Source organism: Psammomys obesus, unplaced genomic scaffold (assembly GCF_907164565.1).
Source record: "Psammomys obesus unplaced genomic scaffold, mPsaObe1.curated_primary_1811, whole genome shotgun sequence".
In the NCBI taxonomy this organism is placed as follows: Eukaryota; Metazoa; Chordata; class Mammalia; order Rodentia; family Muridae; genus Psammomys; species Psammomys obesus.
The window spans coordinates 16,965,656-16,978,985 of record NW_026593286.1 but is presented as its reverse complement, the minus strand read 5'-3'; positions in this window follow the sequence as shown (position 1 = coordinate 16,978,985).

Here is a 13,330-nt window from a genome sequence, read left to right as displayed (position 1 = left end):
TTTTTTTTTTTTTTTTTTTTTTTTTTTTGAGACAGGTTTTCTCTGTGTAAAGCTGTCCTGGAACTCCCTCTGTAGACCAGGCTGGCCTCGAACTCGGAGTTTCACCTGCCTCTGCCTCCCAAGTACTGGGATTAAAGGCGTATGCCACCACCACCCAGCTCCATGTTCTTCTGTTGTTTGGGCATTTTAAACAAATCTTAACAATTATAAGTACTTGGTGTATGTATTAACAAAAGGACTGGTTGCTTTTTAACAAAATTCCAGTACTGTACCAAATGACAAAATAGTAATAGTTTAATATTAACTACTTCATTCTGTATCAGTATTATTTACTCACTGTTCAATTGGCGATCTAAATATAACAATGGATGGACTGTCTTAAAAGAGTCAATACAGGGGCTGAGGAGACAGCTCAGTGTGAAAAGTATTTGCTGTGCTTTTGGTCTGGGTTTGACCGCGAAAACCATGTAAGAACCAGGCACTATGATGCATGGACCTCTATACACAAATGCACACACATATGCACTCAGTATAAAATAATTTCTGTTACATTTTATACCATTTTATTAAAATGTCTAATTGAACAGCAGAATTTCCCATAGTTGGATTTGTTGATTTATTAGAACGTTATTTTCTTCCAGTTATATATGTATGTATTTACGAATAATATGTATTACTGGAACAGGACAAACACACACACATTCACGTCTCCTTCTCTTCAGGAGACAGTATCTCATATTGTCTCATACTCAAAATACAGTCACAGCTGGACTTGGACTCTTGATCTTGCTTCTACCTTACAAAAACTGGGATCACAGCCACTACCACATTTGTGTGTGTGTATATATATATATATATTATTTTCCTGAGACAGGGTTTCCTGGCTGTGGCTGTTGTAGACCAGGCTGGCTTTGAACTCACAAGAGATGCTCCTGCCTCTGCCTCCCCTGTGCTGGGATTACAGTTTTTTGTGCACCATGAGTGATCTATCTGCGTGTACACCTGCAATGCGGAAGAGGGCATCAGGTGACATTAGATAGTTGTGAGCCGCCATGTGGTTGATGGGAATTGAGCTCAGGACCTCTGGAAGAACAGACAGTGCTCTTAACCACTGAGCCATCTCTCCAGCCCCCATATTTTCTCATTTGTGTATGTCATGTACATATGTGTGGCTACATTCACCCAGATGAGTGTAAAGAGGCTAGATAGAGGTTGACACTGGGATATCCCCCTCATTTGCTTCTTCCTCTGATTTTCTGAGATAAGGTCTTTCTCACTGAGCCACAAGCTTTCTGTTTCTGCTAGACTGGCAGGCCAGCAAGCCCCTGTACCTCCCTGTCTCAATCTTGAGCGTGCTGGGGTTACAGACGTGCAGCATCACACCGAGTTTTCATGTGGGGTGCCATGGATCCAAAGTCAGGCCCTCATGCTTGCACAGCGAACACTTCACTCGCTGAGCCCCATCCCCTATATTTTCTTTTCTTTTTTATTCTCCATAAAAGTCTGTCGCGGCTGTGGGCTCACTAACTAGGGGCTGGCCAGCAAACCCCAGAGAGCTTCGTGTCTCCACTTCTCTCCAGTGCTGGTGTGACAGGCACATGCACTGGCTTTTATGGGGGTGCTGGGAATTGAACTGAGGTCCTTTCTCACGCTTGTGTAATAAACACTTTACCAACCGATCTATCTTTCAAACTCCCATTTGTTTTTTAATATGGGGAAATATATTGGTTGTTGAATCTTGGATATTGGCTGTTTAAATCTAGGTGGATGATGTTATTAGAAATACTTATCTTTTGAAAAATTCACTGCTTAGACTGAAGTGTCTATGTGCAGATCAGACACCAGGCTTTGCTTTAAGTGAGCAAATTTCTTTTTTTCTTTTTGAGACAGGGTTCTGTATAGTCTTGGCTGTCCTGGAACTCACTCTGTAGACCAGGCTGGCCTCAGACTCAGAGAGATCCCCCTGCCTCTGCCTCCTGAGTGCTGGTACTAAATGAATGTGCTGCCACCACCAGGCTGCATTATTTAAAAAAAAAAAAAAAAAAAAAAAAAAGATTTGTTACTTATGTGTGTTTCCTTGCAAGAATTTATGTGTACTGTGTGCATGGTGGAGTCTGCGGGGGTGAGGTCCCCCTGGAACGGCAGTTATAGGCAGTTGTGAGCCACAATGTATGTGGCAGGAAACAGACTCAGGTTCTTTGTAAGAGCAGTTACTGTTATTAACCTTTGAGTCATCCTTCTAGCCTCTATGTATATGAGTTTTGTTTTGTTGGAGACAGAATCTCAAGTAGCCCGGGATGGCTTTGAATTTGCTATGTTTCTGTGGATGATCTTGAACTTCTTGATCTTCCTGCTTCCACCTGGGATTACAGGCATGGGATACCACATAAGACTTAGATCCGGACTGGAGACATGGCTCAGAGTTTAAAAGCACTGGCCATTCTTCCGAAGGTCCTGAGTTCAATTACCAGCAACCACATGGTGGCTCACAACCATCTGTAATGAGATCTCGTGTCCTTTTCTGGCATACAGACATACATACAGGCAGAATAAGGTAAAAATAGTAATAAATAAATAAATCTTTAATTAAAAAAAAAAAGACTTAGGTCCAATCCAGGGCTTCATGCATGCTAGGCAAGCACTCTATCAAGTGACTTATATAGCCAGCCTAAAAATAGATTTTTTTTTTAAATTATATTTTGGTGTTTTTGAGACAGGGTTTCTCTGTGTAGCCTTGGCTGTCCTGAACTCACTCTATAAACCAGGCTAACCTCACACTCAGAAATCCACCTGCCTCTGCCTCCCGAGGGCTGGGATTAAAGGTGTGCCCTCCCCCTGCCCGGCTTAAATTTTTTTTTTAATTTAAAAATATTTTAATTATATACTTCCTCTTCTCCAAGTTGTTCCAGATCTCCCTCCATCCCCACCTGACTTTTAAGTACTTTCTCAAAACAAAACAAAACAAAAACAAAAACCTAAAAAAAAAATCCCAATGCAACAACAAAACACTCAAAATCCGGAACACAAGCCGGGCATGCTGGCTCAGCTTCTTGGTCACCTAAGCAGTGTCGGGCATGGGTTCTGTCTCACTGAGTATGCCTTAAGTCATATCAGTTGTGGGTTGCTTACTCCCACCAGCTTTGTGCCACCATTGCCCTAGCATATTTTGCAGGTGGCACACTGTTGTAGACAGAAGGTTTGTGACTGGTTTGGTGTTTACGTTTCTCATTTGATAGTGTGCAGAGTATCTTCCTGTCACAAAGATGTTGAAATATAGGGGTGAAGGCCCTATGTGGGCACCAGCTCCTTATCTTCATGTTCAATTAGTCGGGTAGGTGTTGTCTTCAGCAATGGGATCTTACTGTCTGTTTGTGGAAAGCAATCTAGAGTCTTGGCAACAGCCTGATCCTATGGTGCCCCTTTGGCCAACAACTCAATTAGATGACAGAGACTATATTTTTAAAGCCTGTTTTTTTTTTTTTTTTTTTTCTCTAAAGGACCTACAGTATCTTATAAAATAGTCTCCTGTTCAGGTAGTAGTTCATTAAAATACTCTCTTGAAATAACTTATCTGATGAAGGCTATCGGGTAGAACAGTAATTGACTATAAGGATGTTAATAGTAAGAAAAAGGGCTGCTTGTCTTTTGGCACACACGTTGTAAAAAGTTAGCGATATGTCAACAGCCTTTTTAAATCCAGTAATTGTTGCATGAGGTCTAACAAAGTGCTAAGAGTTTGGAGTAAATGGTCTGGCAATGTAGAATTTGGAGACTATCTGCAAGGCTGAAGAATTCTGCACCAGTGTTGGTTTTGTGTATATGGTGTTTTAACTTGAAAGCTTAAAGTTTTCAATCACAAAACTAGAAGGAATGGCATAGTAACCCCCTAACCCATGACGAGCCTACAGAGTGAGCTGTCACCAGCATTTTCCCATAATGGATTGTTCTGTGCATTTTTTTTAAACCACCACCATTACAGTTTAAAAAAAAAAACAAACAAACTATTCACAGTTATCTGAAAGTTAAAGAAAAGTAAGAATAATGTAGAGAACTTCAGCCCACCCTTTGCCCAAATTCGTGTTAATATTTTGTTACAGGGGCAGGTAGCAGGTAGAGGTCTGACCACCTGAGTTCAGTCTATGAATCCCACAGGGGGGCGGGCGAAAACCGACTCCTGAGAGTTGTCCTCTGACCTTCTACAGGGGTGCTGTGGTGGGCACACACTTGTACGCACACACACTATTAGTAAGAATGAGTAATGATGATGACTATTATTAATAATTGAGAATAATAACTAATAATTAGTAATAATATTTTTGTCATATTTGGTTTTATAACTTTCTGAACGATATGAAAGTTGTAAATCATCAAGAGCCTTTAGTTAAAGAGTTAACTATGCAAATTGGGCATGTTCTGTAATCTCAGAGCACAGGAGTTTGAACCAGGAAAATCAGAAGTTCATAGCCAACCTGAATTGCACAAAAACCCAGTCTCAGCCTCCACCCCCTGCCCTACTCCACATACACAATAATGTGAAAATTTCTTAAGAGCAAAGATATTCCGTAGGTAACTATAATATACTTAATTAGTAAAGTCAACATCTCTAAATTATTGTAAACTATGTCTCATAATTAAATCTTGCCTCAGTCTACAACCAACATGTCTTACCTTTGGCTGTCATTTCTCTTCCGCCTCTAAAACCGTCCCTTAGCTTTGGCTTGTTTTTTATGGCATTGGTTGATACTTTTGGAGAGCACAGGTCAAATTCGGGCTACCTAAAGTTTCCCTGAGGTTTGTCTCCCAGTAGTCATTTTTTGGCAGGGACACTATGTAGGAAATGTGTTTTCCTCATATCATTGTATCATGTTGCTCTTTGCCATTTAAAAAATAGTATTTATTTATTCTTTGAAATTTTCATGTATGCAATGTATTTTGATCATACCCATCCCCCAACTACCTGCCTCAAACTCCCTTTGCTGCCTCCTACATGTTGCCTTCTGAGCTTCTTGTTTTCTTTATCTCTTTTTAAATAACCCACAGAGTCCAAATAGTGCTTGTCCACATGGACATGGGCGTGGTGCTATCTGCGGGAACATGGGTAATTTATCAATGGCCATCCCCTCAAAATGACTCTGTCTCAGCAGCCATCAACTTGCCCTTAGCCTCTCAGCTAGGGGTGGGGCCTCAGAAGCCCGTACAGCACCCATGTTGGAATTCTGACTGGCTTATCTTGGGCAGGTAACCACAGCTGCTGTCAGTTCACATGCCGTGCCCAGAAGACAGCACCCCGCAGCTCTTCTCCCAGCTCTCAGGCTCTTCTCTGTGGAGCTCTGCTGGCTAAGGTCGAAGTATTCAGATAACGTATTCAGATAGCCAAGCTGAGCTTGGTCGATTATGGTGGACTCCCTTTTCTCATCAGGGTTCTAAAAGTCCTCCTGCCCCCAATCTGGATACCCCAGCTCTTGTAAGGAGCATCAGATAGCCGTTAGGGCAAATTATAGGCTAGATCCTTTCCCAATAGGAAAACCTGTCCAGCAAGCATCCGGGATCTCCTGGAAATGGCCCACCCTGCTAAGGAGGTCTTACTTTTCAGCAGTGGCCTTCCATTGTACTTAGAGATTTTCCCCATCCATAGGATAATCTAAGTACTATGTTCTCCTTGTGATAGGACCCTGCCGCTGCACATAAAATGCGGTACTGTACTGCTACATATAAATCAAGCATCCCTCACCCCCTAATCCCGTCGAGTCAAACCCTCAAAATCCCTCCCATATGCCTTCCACCACGGCCGACGGAGATTCGTCTTGTATTCCCCAGCAGTCCTCGTCTCACAGGGCCTGCCCTCTGGCGCGCTGGGCATAGGCCTCTGCAGGCCTGGGCCTTACCAGGCCTGTGTCTCTGCTGCAAACCCACTAGGCATGGGCTTTGGCCCACACCGCTGCCGTGCTATAACGCTTTGGTATCGCCACAGGCTTTGGAATGCCCAGTGTCCACTGCTACCAACCAGCGATCTCATTTCTCAAAGAGCTAAACTGTAACACTCTGTGGAAAATCTTTTCTACACGCTGGCCTGGTGCACATGGGCCTTGTTTTAAAGCACTCTAGCTGCTCCTGAGAGAAATGGAACCCTGATCAAAGAGACGCTCCGTTCTCTGTCCAGAAGCCGAGTTATAGGCCCCTGCCGAAATCTGGGTCCCTGCTGAACGGAGAACAACATTGTCTCTCTCCTCACTGTCTCTCCACTTCTCTCCTCTCCCCCTCTCTTCTCACTCCTCAACTCATATGTAGACCAGACTTGATTCAAACTCACAGAGATCTATCCCTGCCCCCGCTCCTGAGTCCTGGGATTAAAGGCACACGCCCCTTAGCACAGGTCGTACATGCTTTCTACTCTCTCTTCTGCAAAGTTCCCTGAGCCTTAGATGAGGACGGAGTTAATGAGATGTCCCACCCACGGATTTGCATTTAGCAGTCACTTGCTCTCAGCGTTTGGACAAATTATGAGTGTGTGCAAAAAGAAGCTTAACTGAGCAAGGCCGAGAGCATCACAAACCCCGTGTCAGCTCCAGCCTCTTGTTCCTCATCGTTATTGATGAAGTTGCTTCTGATTGCTCGGTTAATACAGTCTAGGCAGATTTCAGTTGAGGTGTGTTTAAAAGTGTAGGCTTTGTTTTTAGGATAGTTTCCAATTTTTAAAAATTAGGCAGATAGTACATGTATACCCAGCCCCCATTTTCTCTATAGTTATCATATTACATATTGTGACATTTTGTTGATTCTTAATGAGGTATTATATAACATTGGCATATCAGTTTATTGATATTTTACCTGATGTCCTTTCTTGTTCCAGCATCCAGTACATCTTATATTTAGCTGTCACCGTGGGCTCCTCCTGCACGGCACATTTTCTGACTTCCCTTGTTTTCAATGGTTCTGGGGTACACTGGTCAGGTGTTTTTCAGAACACCTCTCTTTTTGTTTATGTCACATTTTTTTCCTGGTGGGTAGACGAGGCTTTTAGAGTTTGAGGAGGAAGATTACCAAAGTTATGGAAGTCAAGTGTTAGCTGGGCTCAGGAGGCGAAAGGAGGTGGATCTTTGAGTTCAAGACCAGCCTGGTTTATAGAGGGAGTTCCAGGAAAGCCAGGGCTACACGACAAAGAAACCAGTAGCTTTTGGTCTTTGTTTTATCTTTCTTTTTTAGCTACTTTGTTTGTGGGTTCTTCTCCTAACTGTCTCCTAACAATATCTTTGTTGGCTCAGCTCAGCTTCTCCTGACTCAGTGGTCACCAACTGTCCTCTCTTCTCTATTAGCTCAACTCACTTCCTACTGTCTCTTTCATTCTGCTCAATCTCCTTTCTTCTCTCTAGCCCTATTCAGTCTTCTTCCTTCTTGCATCTTGCAACTGTCTTCTCTGGCCCTACTCTTATATTCCCTGGACCCTACTCCTGCCTACTCCCTCGTCCTATTACTCTCTCTGCTACTTCTCTCTCTTATCTCTCAGCCTATGCTGGCTTTTTATATCCTCTCCTGTTCCCAGAAGTCCAAGAGCCAACTGATCCTGAAGGGGATAGGGTTATTTAAAGGGCCAGGCACATAAAATATTTCATACTACAAAAACCCTGTCTGGGGAAAAAAACCAAAACACCCCCCCCCCAAAAAAGGGGGGAAATAAAGTGTTATTTTTTTTAAAAAAAGGAACACATTATTTAAATTTTTTATTTTTAATTATCCATTTTTAATTATGGGTATGTGCATGTGTCTGTGTGGAGGTATGTGCACGTGTCTGTGTTTGAGTGTGTGCATGTGTCTAGGGGGTCATCTGCATGTGAGTGTTTGAGGAGGCCAGAGGTATCAGAGGCCCCTGGGCTGGGGTTAGAGGCAGTTGTGAGCTGTCTGATATGAGTCCAATGAAAGAGCAATTTATGCTATGCTCTTGACCAATAAGACATCTCTCCAGCTTAAGGGTTCTGTTTTTTTCATTTTTATTTATTCTTCTGTCATATATTACATCCCAACTGCTGTTTCCTAGCCCTCCTCTCACCCTAGTCTCTCTCCTCACCTCCTTCCCCCACCAGACCCACCCCATCTCCCCTCAGAAAAGAGCAGGCCTTCCAGAGACATCAACCAAATATGGCATAACAAGCTACAATAAAACCCTGCACATATTCTTATACCAAGGCTGGACGAGGCATCCCAGTAGGAGGAAAAGAATGCCAAAGGCAGGCAAAAGAGTCAGAGACAGCCCCTGCTCTCACACAAGAACACCAAGCTGCACAACCATAATAAAGATGCAGAGGACGTAGACCAGACCCATTCAGGCTGGGTCAGTGGATTCTGTGGGCTGTGTTCTTGTGGTGTCCTGGACCCCTTTGGCTCCTCCAATTCTTCCTTCCCCCTCCTCCAGCCCAATATTTGGCTGTGAAACTCTGCATCTGCTCCCATAATCAGTTGCTGGATGAAGTCTCTCTGATGACGATTATGTGAAGCTGTGGTCCCAGCACGCTCTGCAGGCATGACAAAGTGTAGGTCAGAGGTTTTGTGGCTGAGTTGGTATCCCAGTCCTTCCACTTGAGGCTTTGGCTGGTTGTGGAGGATAGTCAGTTCAGACTCTGTGTCCCCCATTACTGGGAGTCTTTGCCAGTGCCACCTTTGTAGGTTCCGCGGAATTTCCACTGCACTAGGTTTCCACTTCACCACCGAAATGCTCCCCAATTCCAGTATTCTCCCTCCCATCCACCTGATCCCTCCTGTTCCCATCCCCACACATCCCACGAAACTGGCAAAATTTATCCTATTTCCCCTTCTCAGGGAGATCTTTGTATTCTCCCTTAAACCCTTCTTGTTATTTAGCCTCTCTGGGTTTGTGGATTGTAGCATGATTATTCTTTACTTTAAAGCTAATATCCATTGATAAGTGAGTACATACCAAGTTTGTCTTTCTGGGTCTGGGCTACCTCACTCAGGATGATTTTTTTTTTCTAGTTGAACAGGTGTCCTTGTGGTAGGATGGAGCATTCTTTGGGTATATGCCCAAGAGTAGTGTGGCTAGGTCTTGAGGTAGATTCCCAATTTCCTGAGAAACTGACATGTTGATTTTCAAAGTGTCTGCACAGTTTGCACTCCCACCAGCAGTGGAAGAGTGTTCCCCTTCCTCCACATCCTTACCAGCATGAGCTGTCACTTATATTTTTGATTGTAGCCATTCTGACAGGTGTAAGACAGAATTTCAAAGTTGTTTTGACTCACATTTCCCTGATGGCTAACAATGCTGAACATTTCACAGGATAGATAAAACAATCCTATACAATAAAAACACTCAGAGGTATTACCACCCTTGAGCTCAACTTCTTGACCAGAATACCAATAGCACAGGTACAAAAATCGACAATAGATGGGACCTCATGCAACTGAAAAGCTTTGGTAAGGCAAAGGACACCATCAATAGGACAAAACTATGGGCCAGAGAATGGGAAAATAAATTAATCAGCTTCACATCTGACGGAGGGATAATATCCAAAATATATATAAAGAACTCAAGAAAGTAGACATTAACAAACTAAATAATTCAGTTTAAAATGGAGAATTCTCAACCAAGCTACTCTTAAATAGCTGAGAAACACTTAAAGATATGTTATGTTTTTAAATATGGGGCACAAACTCCTGAAATTAAGCATCTTCCAGCCTTGGGTCTCTTGAGCAGGTGTGTACCTTCATGCCTAAATTAATTTGCACATTTAATTACCATACAGAGCAGCAGGTTTCATTATGGTATTTTCATACAACTTTGTTCTAGTTGATGTCTTTCATGTCCTCTCCCATGACACCCCCTGTAGCCTTCTATCCCTATTCATCCCCTTCCAGCTCTCAAGTCTCATGTGTACTATTACCCTCTCCACCCTCCTCCTCTTTTTGCTTTTTTGTGGTTCCTATGGCAGCCAGCACTCTTTAAAGCACTGGTTCTCAACTGGTGGGTCTGGACCTTGTTCGGAGTTGAGTGACCTTTTTGGAGGTATATTGCAGATCGGATATCCCGCATATCAGCTAATTACATTATGATTTATAACAGTAGCAAAATTACAGTTATGAAGTAGCAATGAAAATAATTTTGTGTTTGTGGGTCACTACAACATGAGGAACTATATTAAAGGGTCTCAGCGTTAGGAAGGTTGAGAAGCACTGCTCTAAAGGAAAAGAACTGATAGGATGAATGTATATAGCAAAAGGGAACTTACTACATTGGCTTACACAATATTCTATGGTAGTCTGACAATGGCTGCTTCATACAAGAGAACCTGAAATCCTGTAGATGTTCAGTCATGAGACTGGATGTCTTGGCAGTCCCAATCTGGTGCTAAAGAGCTAGAAGGTTCCTGGAGAGCTGTTGGTCTTCAGTCTACGTTGAAAGCCTGAAGAAGATGGTTTTAATATCAGTAAAACAGTGCAGTAATGACAGGGTGGATGAAATTTCCAGCGAGAGTGGAGGTGAACAGGAAAAAGGCAACTTTTCCTTTTTCTGTGGCCTTTTGTCTGAGCTGCCCACATTCAGGAGGGTCTTTACGATTCAAGAAATCTGATCAAGAAGTCACTCACAGGACTGCATAGAAACTTTTAGTTGCTTCCTGATGCCGGTCAGGTTGACAACCAAGATTAGCCATCACATCCCCTTTCTAATTTCATCACCTGTGCTCACTTTCACTCCCACATAAATATACACATATACAAACCAGAAGAAGCCAGGATCTGGTTTGACATATGACAGCAAATACAGAATGCCCAATTTACAGCATAATTTTTATCACACCAATATCCAAAGTACATTCTCTCCACCTGTCTCTTTCTCTCGCTCTCTCTGGGTATGTGTGTCAAGACAGGGTTTCACCGTATAGCCCTGGATATCCTGGGACTCACTTTGTAGACCAGACTGGCCTTGAACTCATAGAGATCTGCCTGCCTCTGCCTCCCAAGTGCTGGGATTAAAGGCATGTCAACACACTTGCTCAAAGGACCTTCTATTAACACGATTCATGTCTCCATGCTGACCATGATCAAACAGCTGAAGTGTTTGGCATGATTTTATTTTTAAGACATGGTCTCAGTTGGTAGCTCTGGTCAGCATGGAACACACCATGTCGCCCAAGCTGGCCTCAGACAATAATGCTTCCACCCCAGCTTCCTAGGTGCTGGGCTTATGGGTATCCAGTTCCACAGCTTGTTTGCCAAATTTCCCTACTGTTAAATAACTCTTTTTGCCCCTCACAGGTATAACCCATTATTAAGGAGAGGGTAGTTCTCCCTCCTATCCTTCACGATATAGAGTATCCACATACACAGATTTCTTCTTCACAGATTTGTCCTTTCTGTTACGGCACTGAATGATTTCAAGGACACATGGCTATTTGGGTCAGGAAGGAATATAGCCTTATTTTGTTGCTTAATTTGTTTCAGCTTTGTCTGTTGGGAACTCTTTATTTTTTTTGTTTATTTTTTTAAACAAAAAATTGTATTTACTTAGAAACATTCAGAATGTCAACAAAACAGCTGCATTCTTTTTTTTTAACCTTCATATAAGCTGCATCACAGACAACTGAAGATGAAAAACTAAAAAAACAAAAAAAACACACACACACACAAACCCCTATGTCTCCATATATAACTAATTTGTGCTGTGCCCCAACAACCTGCTTTAAGTTTCCATGCCAATTTACAACTCCCAGACTGTTCCAGGCGAGGTTTAGTGGCCACTGAAAACACCACCAGGACAGGGCTATCTAAAGACACATTCGGTAGTGTGTTAACTGTACAAAAAAAAGACACTGTACAGTTTAAAAACAACTCTTTCACAACATTACATTTCATTTTTGTTTTCTTTAAAAGGAGTGAGTTGTGTAAAGGGAGCTAAATGCTTTACAGACAAGAAAAAAAACTGTGCTAGAACCAACCTATTCATCATCCTCATCTTCTTCCTCTTCATCTTCATCCTCTTCCTCTCCATCCTCATCATCTTCCTTTTCCTTATTTTTCTCGCTCTTTTTGGCCTTGACCACTCCTTTTTCCCTGCCTCAGGTTTGTCGGGAGCATTTTTAATTAACTCCAGTTGACCTACCATTGTGGAAGGTTACGTGTGCATGTGGTCCTATGCAAGGCTTCCTCCTATGATGACGAGAGACTTCAGGCTCATATATTTTCTGCTGGAGCCTAGAGTCATTCTTTTCTCCAAAGAGGCTTGGTTACCTTTCATGGAAAATGTATTAGAAGCTAAGATATTGGCCATAACTGTGCTCCTTACTAGTACGGTGTGTTTTCTGCAGGTGTTGGGCTTTCTTGCAGTTGTTGGTTTGTGTATGTATGTTTGTATGCATACATGTATATATTGTTTATCGAACTATGTCTCACAACATAGTTCTGCATGACCTGGAATTCTCTATTTAGACTAGGCTGGCCTTGAACTGACAAGAGACCACCTATCTCTGCCTCTGGAGTGCTGGTATTGGGGTTAAAAGCATATGCCACCATGCCCGGCTGTTTTTTTTTTTGTTGTTGTTGTTGTTGTCGTTGTTATTTTTGTGATGGGGATTGAATTCACAATGCATATTCTCTAGGCAAGCATTCTACAACTGAGCTTACCTGATCTCTTATATCTTATCATTTAAAATACTTCTCTTTCTTAAAATATTACTTATGTTTATATGTGGGTGTGGCAAGTGGTTATGCCCCAAGTGGTTGCAGATGCCCTCAGCCATCAGAGATGGTTGTTAGATCCCCGGGAGCCGGAGTTACAGTAGTCGTGTGCCACATAGCCTGTGTCCTGAGAATGGAACTCAGGTACTCTGAAAGCACAGTGTGCTCTTGACACTGGAATTTTTCTTCAGCTTCAGCTCTTCCCCTGTGTCTAAGAAAGTTCATTCTTGCTGTATAATGACTCAAAATTTGCATTTATCTGATTCTATAGCATTATTCAATTGTTTTCCTTTATATCCAATATACTGAAATTAGAGCCATGCTTGATTAGACTTAACTTTTAAACTGACGGATTTAAATTAACAAAACCTTAATTGTTAAAATTTAACGTTTTATGAAATATGTATTTCATAAATACCACGGTGTAATCCAAATCTCATCAGGAGACAAACTGCACAACTGCCCTAGCTTTCCTGATCTAAGATTGATACGTAATCCTTAAATAGTTTAACATCCATCAGCCATCGTCTTGCCGTGGTTCAAATTGTTTTCATCAGGTTATTTTTTTCTCTTTGTAGCCTTAGCTGTTCCACATTCACTCCTTAGGCCAGGCTGGCCTTGAACTCAGAGATCTACCAGCTTCTGCCTC